The sequence below is a fragment of the Oncorhynchus clarkii genome, chromosome 15, assembly GCF_045791955.1.
Source record: "Oncorhynchus clarkii lewisi isolate Uvic-CL-2024 chromosome 15, UVic_Ocla_1.0, whole genome shotgun sequence".
Classification (NCBI taxonomy): domain Eukaryota; kingdom Metazoa; phylum Chordata; class Actinopteri; order Salmoniformes; family Salmonidae; genus Oncorhynchus; species Oncorhynchus clarkii.
Genome location: NC_092161.1, coordinates 13,554,957 through 13,577,846, shown reverse-complemented (window position 1 = coordinate 13,577,846; position 22,890 = coordinate 13,554,957). Strand labels below are relative to the sequence as shown.

At 44.8% G+C, this 22,890-nt stretch overlaps 1 pseudogene; it reads left to right on the top strand.

The window, feature by feature from the left end:
* The first annotated feature begins 16,193 nt into the window (after positions 1 to 16,193).
* On the top strand, positions 16,194 to 20,951 carry LOC139366793 (peroxisome biogenesis factor 2-like; annotated as a pseudogene).
* Positions 20,952 to 22,890: the final 1,939 nt, after the last annotated feature.

Sequence of the window (22,890 nt, the reverse complement as noted above, 5' to 3'; positions counted from 1 at the left end):
TGAGAGGTGGACTGAGAGGTGGACTGAGGGGTGGACTGAGAGGTGGACTGAGAGGTGGACTGAGAGGTGGACTGAGGGGTGGACTGAGAGGTGGACTGAGAGGTGGACTGAGAGGTGGACTGAGAGGTGGACTGAGAGGCGAACAACATGTAGCACGTAGGAAAACAAAGGAGAGACTCAAGTGAGTCACCACATCAAATCATGAAAAGATGGATAGAAAATAAAACATGATGGTTATATTGGAGGAAAAAGCCAGAAAGATGATGGTGATTGGAGGAAAAAGACAGAAAACATGATGGTGATTGGAGGAAAAAGACAGAAAACATGATGGTGATTGGAGGAAAAAGACAGAAAACATGATGGTGATTGGAGGAAAAAAAACTGAAAACATGATGGTGATTGGAGGAAAAAAACAGAAAACATGATGGTGATTGGAGGAAAAAAACAGAAAACATGATGGTGATTGGAGGAAAAAGCCAGTGTCTTACTTACACACTTATTTGTCCTTTAAGAGAAAGAATTCCATGAAAAACCTGATACGTCTTTCTTTTTGTATTTTTGTAAAAGTTATTTATCAGGTTTATCTTTTTTGGTTGTTACATGTTCATAACAATTTCCAGAAAAGACTTAGACTAACAAATTGCAAATTGCAAATGTCTCTTTGCTGACTCTAAACTATGTTAACCATGTTTCTAATTTCAATGTGTAATCTTTCCCATTGAGAAGTGTAGCCCAATGCAGGGCTATTGCTTTCCCTCCCACTCTGTGAGACACAGCCATCCAACCCTCTCTGTGTCCATCCCATCCTGATATATGAACAGAGGTTTATAAGGGCAGGCCAGTACATGTGTAAGTTTGGCCTTATGGTTGACCTTACAAAGCACTTAGTCCCCCTCCAGCCCTAGCCAAGGTAATCCTGCCGGGCCTGCTACAAACCATTTATTCACCTAACCACCGTCAAGACCACATCAATCAACATTAGGAGACCTCTCTCTCTCTCCATCACTCATTAGTTACTTCTCCCTCTCTTTTTTCCTCCTTACAGATAGATATAGAGACATAGTCCCTGAGCCCTAACCTTGTATTGGCACCTCTATTGATTTGAATTAGTCTAATTAGTTAATTATTGCAGGGTTCATGGAGGCCATCCATTACAGGCCGTCCCAGAGTTAATATGCTAATGAACCCGATCAATTATCACTCAAAGCTAAAGTCATTAAATTAACAAGCTTATTAGCATAGTCAACGATGGCAACCTCATGACCCTCTTGTTTTCTCTCTGTCTGCGTTGCTCTCTCACTCTCTTTCTCTGTCTCCCTCCCTCTCTCTCTCTCTCTCTCTCTCTCTCTCTCTCTCTCTCTCTCTCTCTCTCTCTCTCTCTCTCTCTCTGTCTCTCTCTCTCTCTCTCTCTCTCTGTCATTTCAGCCACACCAGCTACGTATGTATTGTCAGTAGTAGGAATATGGATGAGGAAGGAATGGGAATGGGGATGGGGATGGGGATGGGATTCGATGGGATGGGGATGGGGCTGGGGATGAGATGGGATGGGGATGGGGATGGGATGGGATGGGGATGGGATGGGGATGGGGATGGGGATGGGGATGGGGATGGGGATGGGATGGGATGGGGATGGGGATGAGATGGGATGGGGATGGGGATGGGGATGAGATGAGATGGGGATGGGGATGGGATGGGATGGGGATGGGGATGCGGATGGGGATGGGATGGGGATGGGGATGGGGATGGGGAAGGGATGGGATGGGATGGGGTGGGGATGGGATGGGATGGGATGGGATGGGGATGGGGATGGGGATGGGGATGGGATGGGGATGGGGATGGGGATGGGGATGGAATCGGATGGGATGGGGATGGGGATGGGGATGGGGATGGGGATGGGATGGGGATGGGGATGGGGATGGGGATGGGGATGGGGATGGGGATGGGATGGGGATGGGATGGGGATGGGGATGGGATGGGGATGGGGATGGGGATGGGATTTGATTGGATGGGGATGGGATGGGATGGGGATGGGATGGGATGGGATGGGGATGGGATGGGGATGGGGATGGGATTCGATGGGATGGGATGGGGATGGGGATGGGATGGGATGGGATGGGGATGGGATGGGATGGGCTGGGGATGGGATGGGGATGGGGATGGGATGGGGATGGGGATGGGGATGGGGATGGGGATGGGATGGGATGGGGATGGGGATGGGATGGGATGGGGATGGGGATGGGGATGGGGATGGGATGGGGATGGGGATGGGATGGGATGGGAATAGGGATGGGATTGGATGGGGATGGGGATGGGGATGGGATTCGATGGGATGGGGATGGGATTCGATGGGACGGGGATGGGATGGGATGGGGATGGGGATGGAATGAGATGGGGATGAGATGGGTTGGGGATGAGATGGGATGGGGATGAGATGGGATGAGATCGGGAGATGGGAATTTTGGGGTGGGGAAGTAGTCAGGATAAACAAATCAAAGTTGGATAGACTGATCCCTAATGATCTGTTCTAATCTCCCTTGATCCCTCAGTGATCTCTGGACTGCCCTTTGCTGTCCCCAGGGCAGGGCCAAGCAGATGGGATTAACACACACACACAAACACACGCAACAATGTTCAGCGGAGGAAAATGAGCGTTGATATACTGTTTGTTTTTAAAGAGAGGGATAAAATTGAGGGAAGAAGATGGAAAAACCATGAGGGTGAGAGACAGCTGGAAGGAAACAGAAAGAGAGACAGAAAGAAAGAGAGGATGAGACAGAAAGAGAAAGAGACATAATGACTTAGGTCCTAGGTGTGTGTGTGCCCCGCCCATTGGTTGAAGTGTGTGAGAGAGTCCAAGTCAGTCTTCAGGTACTGGTGTTCAGAATGTAGACTACACACACTCTCCTCCAGAACCCTGCTCCGCTGCTCCAGATTCCGACAGACCATACAGAGAAGTAGACTTCATCACTGGATCCTAAAACCACACAGATCCCACACCATCCCACACCAACACTGTGTTAAACATGTTTTCAAACTCTAGCACAGAAAATAGGCTGCTTCAGTAATTGACTGAAGTAGGGAGAGAGTGAATTAATGCTCGTTCACATTTCGCCACAATGCAGTACACTCTTAAAACCATTAGAATCAAAACCTTACTGTTTCTAAAATGAGAAAATATATTACAACCATTAAATCAGGCATTGCCTCTCATATTACACTGCTCATTGCATAGTTTACATTGTAGAATAGCACATAAGTAGCTCTACATGCTCTGCAATGGATTTAATGACCAATTATGGATATTAGTAGAGTGATGCTTACAACAGTCAGGGGAGAAGTATGTATTATAAACTGGGTGGTTCGAGGCCTGAATGCTGATTGGCTGACAGCCGTGGTGTATCAGACCATATACCACAGGTATGACAAAACAGTTATTTTTACTGCTCTAATTACTTTGGTAACGAGTTTATAATAGCAATAAGGCACCTCGAGGGTTTGTGATATATATATATATATATATATTTTTTAACCTTTATTTAACTAGGCAAGTCAGTTAAGAACAAATTCTTATTTTCAATGACGGCCTAGGAACAGTGGGTTAACTGCCTGTTCAGGGGCAGAACGACAGATTTGTACCTTGTCAGCTTGGGGGTTTGAACTTGCAACCTTCCGGTTACTAGTCTAACGCTCTAACCACTAGAATACCCTGCCGCTAAGGGCAATTATCCCCTGTGCATTTATACCTGTGTTTTCTGTTTGCCTGTTGTCAGTTCGTCTTGTCTCGTCAAGCCTACAAGCGTGTTTTTCTGTACTCATGGTCTCTTTTGTCCCTGTTTTCTAGTTCTTCCTGTTTTGACCATTCTGTCTGCCCTGACCCTGACCCTGACCCTGACCCTGACCCTGACCCTGACCCTGAGGCTGCCTGCTGTTGTGTACCTTTTGACACTGGCCTGGATTACCGACCTCTGCCTGCCCTTGACTTGTCCCCTGCCTGTCCCCTGTTTTGTCAATACACTTCAGTGATTCAAACTGTCTGCATTTGGGTCTTATCCTGAGTTTTGATAAGAAGCCTGTACTGGCCCATAACCAGACAAAGGCAAGGGGAAAGTAGATACACTTCTTATTGGATGGAGACGAGACCTGTATCATTAGAAAATTGACATTTTCAGGTGACAATTCTGCCAATTATATTTAAGCAATAAGACACGAGTGGGTGTGGTACATGGCCTATATACCAGGGCTAAGGACTGTTCTGGATACAGCCCTTAGTTGTGGTATATTGGCCATATACCACACACACCTGGGAGGACTTATTGCTATTATAAACTGCTGTTTTGTCATACCCGTGACATATATCAGCCAATCATCATTCAGGGCTCGAACCACCCATTTTATAAATGGCTTGGAGGAACAAGTAACCCTCACACAGGTGAATATTCATCAAATTATTTTGGTATTTATTACACAATCGATGAAGGGCTGGTCAACTTCACAACTCAACTCATCAACTAAAACAACGGGTATATAGGAATGTAGCCTGTAAGTCAATGTAGTTTGTTTACCCCTCAATAAACAACACCACTTTCATGTTCTGCAACATCTATACAAATACACAGAAGTGAATCATTTAACATATGGTTATTAATGAATTATTAAAAACGATTTATCAGCTATGTGCATGTGAAACAGAGGTCACTAGCTAGACGGTGGGAGAGATAGTATTAATATTTAATGTATTAAGGTCTGTTAACCACATGATCAGGGGCTAGCCCTGCCGCTCTCTGAAAACACAATTCAATTATACCTGAGAATGATCCACCTATTTCTGATTCATTCAGTTGAAAAATCACATGTTCACTGATCAGATATAAAGGGAAGAAGGAAGAAAAAATACATACATTTTATTATGAAAATTGATTAGAAGAATTCCGTTTCTTTGACCTCTTACACACCTAGAAAAATGGCTCTGAATAGAACCAAAAAGGGTTCTATGTTTGCTTCATGTACTATATGGAACCACTTAAGGTTCTATATAGAACCGGAATTGGTTTTATATATGTAACCAATTTTGGTTCAGTGAAGAATCCCATGGTTTCTGATTAAAGAACCCTACAAACAAACGGGTTCTATAAACAGTAGAAACTTTAGGGTTGCCATATATGGAACAAGCAATGGATTTTTTTTTTCTAAGCGTGTAGAGTTCTATAAAAACTTGTCTGAACCCTTGACCTTTCCCATAATGCAATACTGGTGTGTGTTTGTGAGTGTGTGTGTAAAACTCTCTCAGGAGAGCAGAATGGCAAAGTATGGTATTCTACGCCTGTGATTCGAACACCACAATATACATGTACTGAAAATGTGTTACATTTCCTCGCTGTCAAAATTGGCAAAAGAAATGTATTATATCCAGCGTTTTTTAAAGTTTCCGATGCTCCCTGACTGTCTAGCTTTCATTTTGGGTGATTATTAGTGAGCTGGAGACAGTCAAAACACTGAATGTAGGTCCATTATCATTTATACACAGTTTTCACTTGATGAAGTGAGTCATTTTAAAGTATACAATTTTTTTTAAAACATCAAATGTTTTTAAAAGAAAATGCATTTTAGCTAACACTTTTCCTAACCTGAACTTAATTATCCTGACCTGATACGTTCATTCTCCGAACCTAATGCCCTAGTTCTCCTAACATGCTACGCAGTTGTGTAGTGGTGCCTCGGTACCCAGCAGACCGGGAACATTCCCAGAACATTAGCTAAGATTCCTGCAGAGTATGTTGTGGTAATATTAGGTCAAACTTAAACATTTTCTAAATGTTCTTGAACCTCAAAGACAAGTTAAAATGTACATTGTGTGAACGTCAATGGAATATTATGTTAAATTATGTTATGCTAAAGCAAGTATGCTATACATCATAAAAACTGACTAATTCTTTCTTACAACATTAAGGGAATGTCCTGTGCAACGTAACTTAAACATTGTAAGAATGTCTTCACATCTGAGCATATTTTGTGTTTTGGGAACCTCTCTGTTGTAATGTACCCACACTTTTCCCAAAACCTAATGAAATGATTTCAGAAAGGCTGTTCTGTCAACATTATCGCAACATCAAAGGAATGTTTCGTACACCCTAATACAAACATTAATGGATTGTCATCACAACTGGACAGTTTAGTGTTTGGGAGCCGATCTCTTGTCATATCCCCACAATGTTCCCACAACCTAAATACATTTTTAGGAACTTTTAAACAACATAAAACATTTGTTCTGCGAATGATTTTTGCAACCTAATAGAAACATTGTAATAATCAGAATAAAAAGGACAGTTTTTGCATTTTGGGAACATATCGTTTGTTATGTCCACACAATGTTCCCACAACCTATTGGAACATTCTGGGAACATTTAAAGAGCAGATTAAACGTGTTCTGGGAACATTATTGTAACATCAGGTGAGTCTTTATTGCACCCAACATTCTAGAATCATCTACACATATGGACAGTATTTGTGTTGACAGAAATATCTCATTTACATAAGTATTCACACCCCTGAGTGATTACAACTGTGAGTCTCTCTGGGTATGTCTCGAAGAGCTTTGCACAACTGGATTGCACAATATTTGCACATTATTCTTAAAGAAATTCTTCAAGCTCTGTCAAGTTGGTTGTTGATCATTTCTAGAAAGCCATTTTCATGTCTTGCCATAGATTTTCAAGCTGATATAAAGTCAAAAATGTAGCTAGGCCGCTCACGAACATTCAGTGGTGTCTTGGTAAGAAACTCCAGTGTAGATGTGGCCTTGTTTAACATTATTGTCCTGCTAAAAGGTAAATTTGTCTCTCAGTTTCTGGTGGAAAGCAAACTGAATCATGTTTTCCTTTTTGCCTGTGCTTAGCTCTGTTCCGTTTTTTATTTTTTTATATTAAATCATCATCACGATTTGACAGTTTTTGTGTTATGATAACATTTCCGCGACGTAACAAATGTAAAATTTGAAAAAATGAAAAATACGTTTGTCATATCTAGACAGGATTTAGTTTTTGTCAAATTAACGTCAGATTTGACTTCTTGTAGCAGCAAGGGTGTAGGTTAGTGGAGGATATACGCAGGTATACAGTATATGCAGTATTCCCACTTATTGCGTATACTCACTTCAGCCCCACGATGCATACTACAGTAGTGTAGTGGAAGTATACACCGTATCAATGAATAAAGCTGATTGGACGGATCAGAAAGTTTAGCTTAAAATATTGATAAACTATCATTTATTCATATTTTAGGAGCAGCAATAGGTAGGCCTAAGCGCAAATGTCCCACAATGCACAGTTTGTTTCATGGATTGCACAATATTTGCACATTGTTAGAAAATTTCAAAGAGGGGAGATCTAAAGATGCAACTATTATGATGGGGTTGCTAATGTGACTAGGACAATACCTTTGCCTGCTGGACAATGGAAGAAAGTTAAAAGAAAACCAATAGAACAGGAGAACGCATATGAAGAAGTCTTTATAAAACTTTTGCCTCCATTTTTCTATGTTGGGATTTTGGCTATAGGTTTACCTTGATGCAAGGTAAGACATGCCTCAAAATATAAAGTAAAATGTCCAGATTTCAAATAATTAAGGAAGTAGAAATATGGGTTCTACGCTGACATATGGAATCGTTTTAAGAAGGTCATACATTTGACATATTAGCTATTTGATTTAGATTTTTAGGACACCTTTAGGTGTCAAAGCAAAACATAAAAAAAGGTATGTGACGAAACGTTGAATTTGGTCTATACTACCAATTAGAATTTGGCCCATTGCATTGAACACAGAGGCTTGCGAAAGTATTCATCCCCCTTGGCTTTTTTTTGTATTTTGCTACCTTACAACCTGGAATTAAAATGTATTTTTGTGGGGGTTTGTATCATTTGATTTACACAACATGCCTACCACCTTGAAGGTGCAAAAAATATACATATTGTGAAAGAAACAAGAAAGAAGACAAAATAACTGAAAACTTGAGCGTGCATAACTATTCACCCCCCCCCAAGTCAATACTGTGTAGAGCCACCTTTTGCACCAATTACAGCTGCAAGTCTCTTGTGGTATGTCTCTATTAGCTTGGCACATCTACCACTGGGATGTTTGCCCATTCTTCAAGCCAAAACTGCTCCAGCTCCTACTAGTTCGATGGGTTCCACTGGTGTACAGCCATCTTTAATTAAGTCATACCACAGATTCTCAACTGGATTGAGGTCTGGGCTTTGACTAGGTCATTCCAAGACATGTAAATGCGTCCCCTTAAACCACTTGAGTGTTGCTTTAGCAGTATGCTTAAGGTCATTGTCCTGCTGGAAGGTGAACCTCCGTCCCAGTCTCAAATCTCTGGAAGACTGAAACAGATTTCCCACAAGAATTTCCCTGTATTTAGCGCCATACATCATTCCTTCAATTCTGACCACTTTCCCAGTCCCTGCTGATGAAAAACATCCTCAAGTGTGGGGATGGTGTTCTCGGAGTGATGAAAGGTGTTGAATTTGCGCCAGACATATTCCTTGATGGCCAAAAAGCTCAATTTTATAGCAATAGCTTTTTTATGGCCACTCTTCCATAAAGCCTAGCTCATGGAATGTACGGCTTAAAGTGGTCTTATGGACAGATACGCCAATCTCCGCTGTGGATCTTTGCAGCTCCTTCAGTGTTATCTTTGGTCACTTTGTTGCCTTCCTTGCCTGGTCCATGAGTTTTGGTGGGCGGCCCTCTCTTGGCATGTTTGTTGTGGTGCCATATTCTTCCATTTTTTTATAATGGCTTTAATGGTGCACTGAGGGATGTACATTTTCATTTCACTTCACCAATTTGGACTATTTTGTGTATGTCCACTACATGAAATCACCCAAAAAATCAATTTAAATTGCAGGTTGTAATGTAACAAAATAGGAGAAACACCAAGGGGATGAATACTTTTGTAACACATACATAAATGGCAATAAAAAGACAGTCCAAAAAATGTATTGAAGTTTTTGAAGTTTTGAAGGTTTTGAAGTTTCTGCCCTATATCTAGGAGATATGAGAAAGCTGCCTCCATGCACAAAACAACCTCCATACTTCCATAGATGTGTATGGGTAACCTTTAGAAGAGCCACGTGACACTTGTGGGGGTCGTAGAGCAAAACGGAGAATATAGTGTTTGTGAGAGTCTCCCCTTTGTACAGTGGGGTACAGTGGGGTCAAATTAAATGGTTTCGGAATCTACAGACAAAAGTTGGCACATCAGCGATTCCATTTCAGACGAGTTCCTTGGTGCTTGTGGGGGTCATAGAGCGAAACGGAGAATACCATCATGTTTGTGAGAGTCTCCCCTTTCTGTATTATACTGAACAAAAATATAAACTCAACATGCAACAATTTCAAAGATTTTACTGAGTTACAGTTCAAATAAGGAAATCAGTCAACTGAAATAGATAAATTAGGCCCTAATCTATAGATTTCACATGATTGCGAATACAGATATGCATCTGTTGGTTACAGCTGTCGTACACATCAATCCAGGCTCAATGGGTGACATGTCTGGTGAGTATACAGGCCATGGAAGAACTAGGACATTTACAGCTTCGAGGAATTGTGCACATATCCTAGCGCCAATGGGCCGTGCATTATCATGCTGAAACACGAGGTGATGGTGGCAGGTGAATGGCACAACCATGGGGCTCAGGATCTAGTCATGGAATCTCTGTGCATTCAACATGTTCTCGTACAAATTGCAATTGTGTTCGTTGTCTGTAGCTTATGTCTGCCTGTATAATAACCCCACCGCCACCATGGAGCACTCTGTTCACAATGTTGACATCAGCAGACCGCTTGCCAACACGACGCCATACACGTGGTCTGTGGTTGTGTGGCCAGTTGGACGTACTGCCAAATTCTCTAAAACGATGTTGGAGGCGGCTTATGGTAGAGAAAGGAACATTCAATTCTCTCGCAACAGCTCTGGTGGACATTCCTGCAGTCAGCATGCAGCATGCCAATTGAATGCTCTCTCAAAACTTGAGACATCTGTGGCATTGGGTTGTGTGGCAAAACTGCACATTTTAGAGTGGCCTTTTGTTTTCCCCAGCACAAGGGGCGTCTGTGTAATGACCATGGTGTTTAATCAGCTTATTGATATGCCACACCTATCAGGTGGATAGATTATCTTGGCAAAGAAGAAATTCTCACTAACAGGGATGTAAAACAACATTTGAGAGAAAAATACTTTTTGAGAATATGGAGCATTTCTAGGATCTTTTATTTCAGCTCATGAAACATGTGACCAACACTACATGTTGCATTTATATTTGTGTTCAGTTTAGTTTGTAGCTACAGACGTTTCATGACAAGATAGATTTTGGGGGGGATGTCTCCTGGTCTGACAAACAGCCTGTAGCTCTGACATGTTCTACCGCAGATGCGGAAGGGCGATAGAGGCGAATGCGGTGGATTGGGACACACCCCAACGTGTAAACTGACAGATTTTGATGGGGTATTTTTTTGATTATGTTATTTAGATTGATGCACCGGTGCATCAATAGACTCTAGGGGGTTAAAATAAACCAGCAAAATGGCTGTGTTGCTAGAAATTCTAATGACGTGTTTCACCTTGACAGCAAGCTGCAGTTGATTCATGACTTTAGCTATTACTTGAATATCACAAGAGCGCGTCACTTGAATATCAAGCCACAATCAACCAGAGGCTGTAATTTACAAACAATATATAAACTATATTATCACAGGAATTATCCCCATAGGTCTTGATCAGTGCACTGTACATTTGATTAAGCCATGCTGCTAATAATTTACTTCACTCCAGGCAAATCTAAAAGCAGAGAGAGAGATGTCATTATTTCTGTACAGTAACAGAGTATAATCAGAGTCAGCACCTCCACACCTGCAAAGTTGATTTCATAGATTTTCGAGCTCACTCACTCCATCCCTCTCCTCTCAATCATCACCCTCTATTCTATTCCTATTTTTTCCATTCCATCTCTATTTTACAGTCGCTCTGTGGCTGGCCATTTTGCCTAGTGCTAAACTAATCCTCTGACTGATTATCACGTAATACTCTTTCTTGCCTTATTATCAAAATGGAGGAGCTTTGTTTTTTTTGTTAAATTACCGATTTGTGTGGACTTTAAGAATGAAGAACCAGGAATGAGTGTTGTTATCAAGATAATCTAGAACAGATTACACCCTGGATGGGGGAGAGAGAGAGAGAGAGAGAGAGAGATAGAGGCTGAACACTTAGAATATTGAGTGGGTTTTTAAGGACATCTGTTACGTTAAACTGGGGAGTGATCTCAACTAGAGGTCAGCTATAGATTTCTCTAACATGCCTCACACACAGCACGTTTCTGTGACAGATCTTTACTGCAATGAGTGGCTGTTCTAGACATATTTTTTACGGCATTCCTTTGTCCGCTCCAGAGAGAAGCAACATCCCATTGGGTCTTCCCAAGCCTGCGTCTTTCTGGCACACTAGCAAGTTAAGCATTCCATTTGCCCAACCGTTTTAATTGCTGTGTGCAACTGATAAAACATGAGAGAACAAAAGTTTTCACATCACTGTCTTTACAGCCCTGTGTGTTTTGTCATGCGTCAAGACAGGGGCTTAGATAAGTAGATCAAATATTCTTACCGCTACACTTTTTTATCTGCATGAGGTTAGGCCACAGCAGTCGCACATCACTTCATCAGACACAACTTCAATTTTCTCATTAACTGTTCTTAGCTTCACCATTTAATTCGCTTCCTTGGCCTCCTAAATGATTCATGAGTTTTTAAGTTGTTTTCCTGCAAATCCTGCTGTACTCATACAAGCTTTGCATCTTCCACCTTCATACTCACAAAAATCAATTAATTCTCATAAATAATTTACGTTCTGAGCAAACCAGGTTAAGCAGAGCACAAATCTTTGTGTCAGGCATTAATTTGTCCCATCTGGCTACGTATGGTCTTTGGTGATTAGAGGAGCAGGAAGGTCTTGATAAAGCATTGGAGTGCACCACACACACACGCGGCAAGAGGGGGAACCAGGGTCTAGGACCCCTCAATGCATTTACACACATCCATTTTTTATGAAACAGACTCATAACAATTATTCCTCTTACCGCCTGGTTAATCTTAGCATCCCTGCAATGGCCATGACATCGCTTTTTAAAGTTCAAAAACTGACATTCTCATCCGTTTTCATTGAGAGAACATTAGTAGGTCTAACACTGCCTATAAGATATATAAGATATATATAATAATAAAAAAACAATACCCATGTTAGAGTGATTAGAATGGAAGGTCACATTCTCCAGACCTGTTACACAAATTCATTTACATGGGAGGAGAAATGTAGGGTGTAAATGTACCATGCCACGTCTCACAGAGACATTCCACTACTCGGGCACCCACAGTAGGAGAGCCAAGTATAACAGGCTATATATGACTTCAGATAATGTAGGCTAACAAGCAAAGCTAACTGCCTTAGTTTTTGTGTACGAGTGTCTAAGCCAGGAGTTTAATGCATAACACATTGTTTTACAAAGCCAGACATAGACCCATACTTAAAGTAGACATGTTATATCTGAAGTGGGCCTACACATAATCAGGAAAACTCCTTGTCCCAGGTAATATAGAGATAGGGATAATATCACTGGTCCATGGATCTCTCCTTTCATCGGGGGACCGAAGACTACGACCCCCTTCCCTCTCTATGTCGAAACCTCAAGGTCAAGATGACAGAGTAGCCACTAGCCAACCTCCAAATTCCCTGGATTCCTAACAGCCTCTTTCTTTCTTTTTTTTTTGCTGAAATGCTACGTTCGCTTCAGGAATGTTCTGGCCCTATTCGGCTGTGATGGCCAGACAGACTGAAGGTGTTGTCGTCGAGCTGTTTGTGCTCATCTGTTTTCACTCCTTCCCCTTCTACCATCAGTAAGTCCTAGCCGACAAGATGATGCCTAGGGGTGGGGGTGACAGTAGATGTGCCGACATCTTATCTGTCACTCATTCGTCACTTTGGACGAGTAGTCACAATCCCTGATTTGAGCAGCAGACTAGTAGTTTGGATACCACGGAGCGCTCCTGTTTTTATCCTATTATTTTGTATTGGTGTAGGAGTAGTATTTGTCCCATATGAACCATTTGCGCTAGAGTTGTTTTTGTTGTTGTGGCAGTATGTTCGAATGTTTTCTATTGACAGTGAAGATGAAGAAATTCATAAATATCCCCAAAATGCTGTTGTTTGCATCAATCATTAATATAGAATGTCAAAATCATTACATTTCAGTTACCCCATGAAATGTGTAGGCTACTAGCTTTTGGCCTGTTTAATATGGATTTGAGAAGTATGTCTACTGTATAGTAGACATCTACTCTCTCTCTCTCTCTCTCTCTCTCTCTCTCTCTCTGTCTCTCTGTCTCTCTCTCTCTCTCTCTCTCTCTCTCTCTCTCTCTCTCTGTCTCTCACTTTCTCTCTCTCTCTCACTCTCTCACTCTCTCACTCTATGAAGTCACTAGTTCCTGGCCAATGCTTGCACATAAGCAGTGTGAGTGTATGTTCCTTTGTTTACAATATGCCTAAACACAGTCCATTGATCTGTAACTTTTGACGATTACGTAAGAGTCATAGATTTCCAGTTCGGCTGTGAAAGCCCTGTACATTTCACTGCTCCATTTTCATAGGCAGAGAGAATTGACTAAAGTGCCAGGCTGTTATGTATTTGGCATAGAGCTGAGAGTCCGAGGGTAGATGTCGATAGTAATCCTGCTGTGGTGTGTTTGTCTAGAAGACGTCACAGTGGCCTGACTCTAAGATCATTCTCACCCCCTTCCATCAGAATTACATTCATATTGACAGGTCCCTGACAATAGCTACATTACTATTGATAGCTGGCTGTCAATACTGTGTTCCCAAATAACATATTCATTCATAACCTGTAAACTGCTCAATAACAGTACCAGGCCAGAGAGATTCTGTCGAGAGGGAGGGAGGGAAGGAGAGAGAGAATTGACAGAGAGACATACAGAGACAGAGAACTGTTATTTTCTTGTGACCTGTTTCCAAAAGAAAAGGGCAACCAGTAAAGAAAAAACTACGACTGTACGGCACTGTGCTGCTGTACGGCACTGTGCTGCTGTACGGCACTGTGCTGCTGTACGGCACTGTGCTGCTGTACGGCACTGTGCTGCACTGTGCTGCTGTACGGCACTGTGCTGCACTGTGCTGCTGTACGGCACTGTGCTGCTGTACGGCACTGTGCTGCTGTACGGCACTGTGCTGCTGTACGGCACTGTGCTGCTGTACGGCACTGTACTGCACTGTGCTGCTGTACTGCACTGTGCGTCTGTACGGCACTGTGCTGCTGTACGGCACTGTGCTGCTGTACGGCACTGTGCTGCACTGTGCTGCTGTACTGCACTGTGCGTCTGTACGGCACTGTGCTGCTGTACGGCACTGTGCTGCTGTACGGCACTGTACTGCACTGTGCTGCTGTACTGCACTGTGCGTCTGTACGGCACTGTGCTGCTGTACGGCACTGTACTGCTGTACGGCACTGTGCTGCTGTACGGCACTGTGCTGCTGTACGGCACTGTGCTGCTGTACGGCACTGTGCTGCTGTACGGCACTGTGCTGCTGTACGGCACTGTACTGCACTGTGCTGCTGTACTGCACTGTGCGTCTGTACGGCACTGTGCTGCTGTACGGCACTGTGCTGCTGTACGGCACTGTGCTGCTGTACGGCACTGTACGGCACTGTGCTGCTGTACGGCACTGTGCTGCTGTACGGCACTGTGCTGCTGTACGGCACTGTGCTGCTGTACGGCACTGTGCTGCTGTACGGCACTGTACGGCACTGTGCTGCTGTACGGCACTGTGCTGCTGTACGGCACTGTGCTGCTGTACGGCACTGTGCTGCTGTACGGCACTGTGCTGCTGTACGGCACTGTACGGCACTGTGCTGCTGTACTGCACTGTGCGGCTGTACGGCACTGTGCTGCTGTACGGCACTGTGCTGCTGTACGGCACTGTGCGGCTGTACGGCACTGTGCGGCTGTACGGCACTGTGCGGCTGTACGGCACTGTGCTGCTGTACGGCACTGTGCTGCTGTACGGCACTGTGCTGCTGTACGGCACTGTGCTGCTGTACGGCACTGTGCGGCTGTACGGCACTGTGCGGCTGTACGGCACTGTGCGGCTGTACGGCACTGTGCGGCTGTACGGCACTGTGCGGCTGTACGGCACTGGGCGGCTGTACGAAACTGTGCGGCTGTACGGCGCTGTGCGGCTGTAAGGTGCTGTAGGGCACTGTGCGACTGTACGGTAATGTATGGCACTGTGCAACTGTATGGCACTGTGCAACTGTATGGCACTGTGCGACTGTACGGCACTGTGCGACTGTATGGCACTGTGCGACTGTACGGCACTGTGCGACTGTATGGCACTGTGAAACTGTATGGCACTGTGTGACTGTATGGCACTGTGCGACTGTACGGCACTGTGCGGCTGTACGGCACTGTATGACACTGTGCGACTGTATGGCACTGTGCGACTGTACGGTACTGTGTGACTGTATGGCACTGTGCGACTGTACGGCACTGTGCGGCTGTACGGCACTGTACGGCACTGTGCTGCTGTACGGCACTGTGCTGCTGTACGGCACTGTACTGCTGTACGGCACTGTGTGGCTGTACGGCACTGTGCGGCTGTACGGCACTGTGCGGCTGTACGGCACTGTGCGGCTGTACGGCACTGTGCGGCTGTACGAAACTGTGCGGCTGTACGAAACTGTGCGGCTGTAAGGTGCTGTAGGGCACTGTGCGACTGTACGGTAATGTATGGCACTGTGCAACTGTATGGCACTGTGCAACTGTACGGCACTGTGCGACTGTACGGCACTGTGCGACTGTATGGCACTGTGCGACTGTACGGCACTGTGCGACTGTATGGCACTGTGCGACTGTATGGCACTGTGTGACTGTATGGCACTGTGCGACTGTACGGCACTGTGCGGCTGTACGGCACTGTATGACACTGTGCGACTGTATGGCACTGTGCGACTGTACGGTACTGTGTGACTGTATGGCACTGTGCGACAGTACGGCACTGTGCGTCTGTACGGCACTGTATGACACTGTGCGACTGTATGGCACTCTGCGACTGTACGGTACTGTGTGACTGTATGGCACTGTGCGACTGTACGGCACTGTGCGGCTGTACGGCACTGTACGGCACTGTGCTGCTGTACGGCACTGTGCTGCTGTACGGCACTGTGCTGCTGTACGGCACTGTGTGGCTGTACGGCACTGTGCGGCTGTACGGCAATGTGCGGCTGTACGGCACTGTGCGGCTGTACGGCACTGTGCGGCTGTACGGCACTGTGCGGCTGTACGAAACTGTGCGGCTGTACGAAACTGTGCGGCTGTAAGGTGCTGTAGGGCACTGTGCGACTGTACGGTAATGTATGGCACTGTGCAACTGTATGGCACTGTGCAACTGTACGGCACTGTGCGACTGTACGGCACTGTGCGACTGTATGGCACTGTGCGACTGTACGGCACTGTGCGACTGTATGGCACTGTGCGACTGTATGGCACTGTGTGACTGTATGGCACTGTGCGACTGTACGGCACTGTGCGGCTGTACGGCACTGTATGACACTGTGCGACTGTATGGCACTGTGCGACTGTACGGTACTGTGTGACTGTATGGCACTGTGCGACTGTACGGCACTGTGCGGCTGTACGGCACTGTATGACACTGTGCGACTGTATGGCACTGTGCGACTGTACGGTACTGTGTGACTGTATGGCACTGTGCGACTGTACGGCACTGTGCGGCTGTACGGCACTGTATGACACTGTGCGACTGTATGGCACTGTGCGACTGTACGGTACTGTACGGCACTGTGTGGCTGTACGGCACTGTATGGCACTGTGCGACTGTACAGTACTGTACGGCACTGTGGGACTGTATGGCATTATGCGACTGTATGGCACTGTGCGACTGTACGGCACTGTGCGACTGTATGGCACTGTGCGACTGTATGGCACTGTGCGACTGTATGACACTGTGCGACTGTCTGGCACTGTGCGACACACACAAACAGAGACACTTGCATACACACAGACACACAGACACACACAGACACACACCCACACAGATGGAGACACGTGCAATCACCCAGACACACAGATGGAGACACGTGCATGCACACAGACACACACACACACATACACAGATGGAGACACTTGCATGCACACAGACACACAGATGGAGACATGTGCATGCACACAGACACACACACACACACACACACACAGACACAGATGTGAGGCTACTACGCCTATACTAAGGACTGCTTAGTTAAGTCTCCAAAATAGTGTGACATAACAAACTATAAATCGTATGTTGAAATGTTATTATACGTGGAATATTTTATGTTAACCTACTTCTTTCATTGCAAATGTTTCCTTTTTTAATTCATTTTCTAACTGTGTCATCTGAAGTCTGTTGAAACATCATCGTTGCAGGTTGTTTTTCTGTACCAAAATAAACTCTAAGCACCACAGTGCTGCTTATTACAATGCCACTGGATCTATTGTAAATGTCTCGACTGACCCCTTCAGTTGAAACTGCCATATTTCCATTCCAGAGCTGAAATCTCTTAAAGCCACTGAACAAATCCTGTTCACCACAGCACAAACATCTCTGTAGGGATGGTCTCTCTCTCTCTCTCTCTCTCTCTCTCTCTCTCTCTCTCTCTCTCTCTCAGCCTTCCATTTATAAACCATTTCATTTTGGGGGAATAGAGAGAGATAAACTAAGAACGATACAAATGTGGGCTCACACAGACAAACACAGACACAAGCAGTGAGGCATCATCCAGACGTCACAGTGGTACGATCCCATATAGAGTGCCCCGGGGAGTAAAGAAGTTCCACATTGGCGGATGGTTACGGTGTAGCCCAGACTCTGCCGTTAGGCTAATCCCTGTTGATGTGATTTGTCCGCACACCCCAATCTCAGCTAAGACCCGGAGTGTGTGTGAGAGATTGTGTGTGTGTGTCCATGTGCATCTTAAGACCCCCGTGCTTTCGAATCGCAATGCTCAACTGCCACATTTAGGGTGATTTTTACATGTGAAAGGTGATATATCATGGCACAAGGCGAGACCCAGATACAGACACAGGAGGCAGATGGGTGGAGTCAAGACTGGGAGGACAAGAAAAAAGAGAATAGCAAAGGCAGGAGTACGGGACAACCGCTGGTTGACTTGGAACATACAAGACAAACTGGTACAGAGGGACAGGAAACACAGGAATAAATACACTGGCACAGAGAGACAGGAAACACAGGGATAAATGCACTGGTACAGAGAGACAGGAAACACAGGGATAAATACACTGGTACAGAGAGACAGGAAACACAGGGATAAATACACTGGTATAGAGAGACAGGAAAAACAGGGATAAATACACTGGCTCAGAGAGACAGGAAACACAGGGATAAATACACTGGTACAGAGAGACAGGAAACACAGGGATAAATACACTGGTACAGAGAGACAGGAAACACAGGGATAAATACACTGGTACAGAGAGACAGGAAACACAGGGATAAATACACTGGCTCAGAGAGACAGGAAACACAGGGATAAATACACTGGCTCAGAGAGACAGGAAACACAGGGATAAATACACTGGTACAGAGAGACAGGAAACACAGGGATAAATACACTGGTACAGAGAGACAGGAAACACAGGGATAAATACACTGGCTCAGAGAGACAGGAAACACAGGGATAAATACACTGGTACAGAGAGACAGGAAACACAGGGATAAATACACTGGTATAGAGAGACAGGAAACACAGGGATAAATACACTGGCTCAGAGAGACAGGAAACACAGGGATAAATACACTGGTACAGAGAGACAGGAAACACAGGGATAAATACACTGGTACAGAGAGACAGGAAACACAGGGATAAATACACCGGTATAGAGAGACTGGAAAAACAGGGATAAATACACTGGTACAGAGAGACAGGAAACACAGCGATAAATACACTGGTACAGAGAGACAGGAAACACAGGGATAAATACACTGGCTCAGAGAGACAGGAAACACAGGGATAAATACACTGGTACAGAGAGACAGGAAACACAGGGATAAATACACTGGCTCAGAGAGACAGGAAACACAGGGATAAATACACTGGTACAGAGAGACAGGAAACACAGGGATAAATACACTGGTACAGAGAGACAGGAAAAACAGGGATAAATACACTGGCTCAGAGAGACAGGAAACACAGGGATAAATACACTGGTACAGAGAGACAGGAAGCACAGGGATAAATACACTGGTACAGAGAGACAGGAAACACAGGGATAAATACACTGGTACAGAGAGACAGGAAACACAGGGATAAATACACTGGTACAGAGAGACAGGAAACACAGGGATAAATACACTGGTACAGAGAGACAGGAAACACAGGGATAAATACACTGGTACAGAGAGACAGGAAACACAGGGATAAATACACTGGTACAGAGAGACAGGAAACACAGGGATAAATACACTGTCTCAGAGAGACAGGAAACACAGGGATAAATACACTGGTATAGAGAGACAGGAAACACAGGGATAAATACACTGGTACAGAGAGACAGGAAATATAGGGATAAATACACTGGTACAGAGAGACAGGAAACACAGGGAGAAATACACTGGGGAAAACAAGTGACACCTGGAGGGGGTAGAGATAATAACGAGGACAGGTGAAACAGATCAGGGTGTGACAAAAAATGCATAATAGGATGGAGTCCTCATTTTAGGTCTGGTCCCTCTCAAGGTTTCTTCCTTCCAAGACAGTTTTTTCTTGCCACTGCTGCCTCTGATTTAGGCCTACAGTAAGATACTGTGGAGCACCTTGGATAAATATATTAATTGCATACTGCAGGCATGTGATGAAGCCTGCAAGTACAAAAAGATTATTATCATCCTCATCATCATCTTCTTCTTCTTATTATTTTCCAGAGCCCACCAGAGGAGCCCCCCACCAGAGGATCCCAGGCCCCCACCAGAGGATCCCAGGCCCCCACCAGAGGTTCCCAGGCCCCCACCAGAGGAGCCCAGGCCCCCACCAGAGGAACCCAGGCCCCCACCAGAGGAGCCCCCACCAGAGGAGCCCAGGCCCCCACCAGAGGAGCCCCCACCAGAGGATCCCAGGCCCCCACCAGAGGAGCCCAGGCCCCCCAACAGAGGGAGGCTCAGGTTCAGCTCCAGACCCCTAGACTCCTGTCCTGAGGATCAACCAGCTGGATGCCTTTGAGCTGTAATCTTCTCTGGACCAGCTGGTGTGGAACCAGTTCTCCAAGTGTTTCCAACACTTCTGCCCAGACCTGTTCACCCCCGTGGAGCCTGAACTCAATGCCCTGCTCCAGCTCCTGCCCTGGAGGTTCACAGTCTAACCCAACAGTGGTACGGTGGGCTAGTCTATAATGAAACTCTTCTACCACAACACTCTATCAATATCCCAGCCATGCATGGCCCTGAGTTGGAGACGGAGGCTGAACCCTGCTGACCATCAGCCCCCACTGGCTGACAGAGCGATCCAACGGCCTGCTCCTCTCCCTGTGGTTGTGGATGGGCGGTGGTCCCCTGTCCGAGGGAGGTCTGTGTCTTGGACATCATCGAGCTCTCTCTCTGGTCACCTGCCTTACCCAGGTAGGGTCATAGAGCAGTCATAAAGTGCAGGTCTGAGTTATGTTTGGCTAGCTGCTTCCTCCTCCCGCCTCTCTCTCCCCCAGGTAGCCAATCTGATCAACTTCCTGGTGTTCCTAAGGAAGTGGAGCCACCCGTCTCTGAGAGGATCTTGGGTGTAGTGTTCAGTAAGCCCCAGGTGGTCCGGGATGGGAGGGAGGGGTGAGGGAGGGGGTGAGAGATTGGAGGAGGGGGTGAGGGAGGGGACGACCATGCCTCAAACGGTTGATTGTGGCCAGTGGTGTAAAGTACTTAAGTAAACATCATACTACTTAAGTTGTTTTTGGTGGAATCTGTACTTTACTTTGCTATTCATTTTTTTCCAAAAGAAAAGAATGTAGTTTTTACGCCATACATTTTCCCTGACACCCAAAAGTACTCATTACATTTTGAATGCTTAAAATTAGTGGATTCAGCTATTTGAGTTTTACTTTTACTTTTGATACTTAAGTATATTTAAAACCAAATACTTTTAGGCTTAGTAAGTTGTATTTTACTGTGAGACTTTCACTTTTGCTTGAGTAATTTTCTATTAAGGTATCTTTACTTTTACGGAGGTATGACAATTGGGTACATTTTACACCATTGCTGACATGACAAATTAACAGCTTTTTGTGTTCTGTTCCTACTGCGTCAAGAGTCACTCCACCTGGTCTTTTTAAAAATGGAAGAGGGGGAAGCAAAGGCTACTTAGCCCTAGTGAGGGGGCGGCAGGTAGCCTAGTTGTTAGAGCGTTGGGACAGTAACCGAAGGTTTGCTGGATCCCTGAGCTGAAAAGGTACAAATCTGTCATTCTGGTTCCCCGGTAGGCTGTCATTGTAAATAATAATTTGTTCTTAAAAATTAATATGGCTGGGGGGCAGTATTGAGTAGCTTAGATGAATAAGGTGCCCAGAGTAAACTGCCTGCTACTCAGGCCCAGAAGTTAAGATATGCATATTATTAGTAGATTTGGATAGAAAACATTTTGAAATTTCTAAAACTGTTTGAATTATGTCTGTGAGTATAACAGAACTCATAAGGCAGGCAAAGGCCTGAGAAAGAATCCAAACAGGAAGTGGGAAATCTGAAGATTGTAGTTTTTCAACAGTGTACATTTTGTCCGATTGCACTTCCTAAGGCTTCCACTAGATGTCAACAGTGTTTAGAACCTTGTTTCAGGCTTCGACTGTGAAGGAGAAGAGAATAAGTGCTGAATGAGTAAGGGGTCTGCCAGATGGCCATGAGCTGATCACGCACGCACCCGTGAGAGCGACCTGCGTTCCATTGCATTTCTAAAGACAAATTAATTCTCCGGTTGAAACATTATTGAAGATTTATGTTAAAAACATCCTAAAGATTGATTCTATACATCGTTTGACATGTTTCTACGAACTGTAATGGGATTTGTTTACTTTTCGCCTGGCCAGCTACACCATGGTGCTACTCTACAGAGTGCTGTTGAGACTACTGTAGACCTTCTTTGCAAAAATAGTGTTTTAATCAATTGTTTGGTGATTATATTTAGTATAGCTTTATTTAAAAATAATATTTTTTATGAAATTCACTGAGGACGATGGTCTTCCCCTTCCACCTCTTAGGAGCCTCCATTGATGACATCACACACAAAACCCATGTTTTCTTTGGTGACACTCAAGGTCACAGTGAATCACCATCTTTGGATGTTATAGTGTTATATACTATGTGACAGTTCACTCAGGCCGTTTACCATTGACATTTTTTTTTCAGTTCCTGTCTACTTAACTAGTTAAGGGGTTGGCTCTCCCAAAGACACCAATGCGATAGCAGCTGTGTCTACTTAGTTAATTGACTTAAATTGAAACAGAAAAACATAAGGGAGTGGAATGTCTCACTTCCTCTTCCATCTCTGTTAATAAGGCAACACTCCATCTTAACTGCTCCTCCACATTTACTGGATTGGTTGAACAGCGCAGAACAGCGCCTCCCCCGACAGTTATTTTTGTCTTGTCTGGACCAGAGAGAAACAAATGGCGCTCAGTCGTTTCTTTTACGCCTGCTACATTAGGTAACTGTAAACAGACTTCAATACACTGAGGTGTACAGACTTATAAAATTGACATTTACACACACACATACACACACAC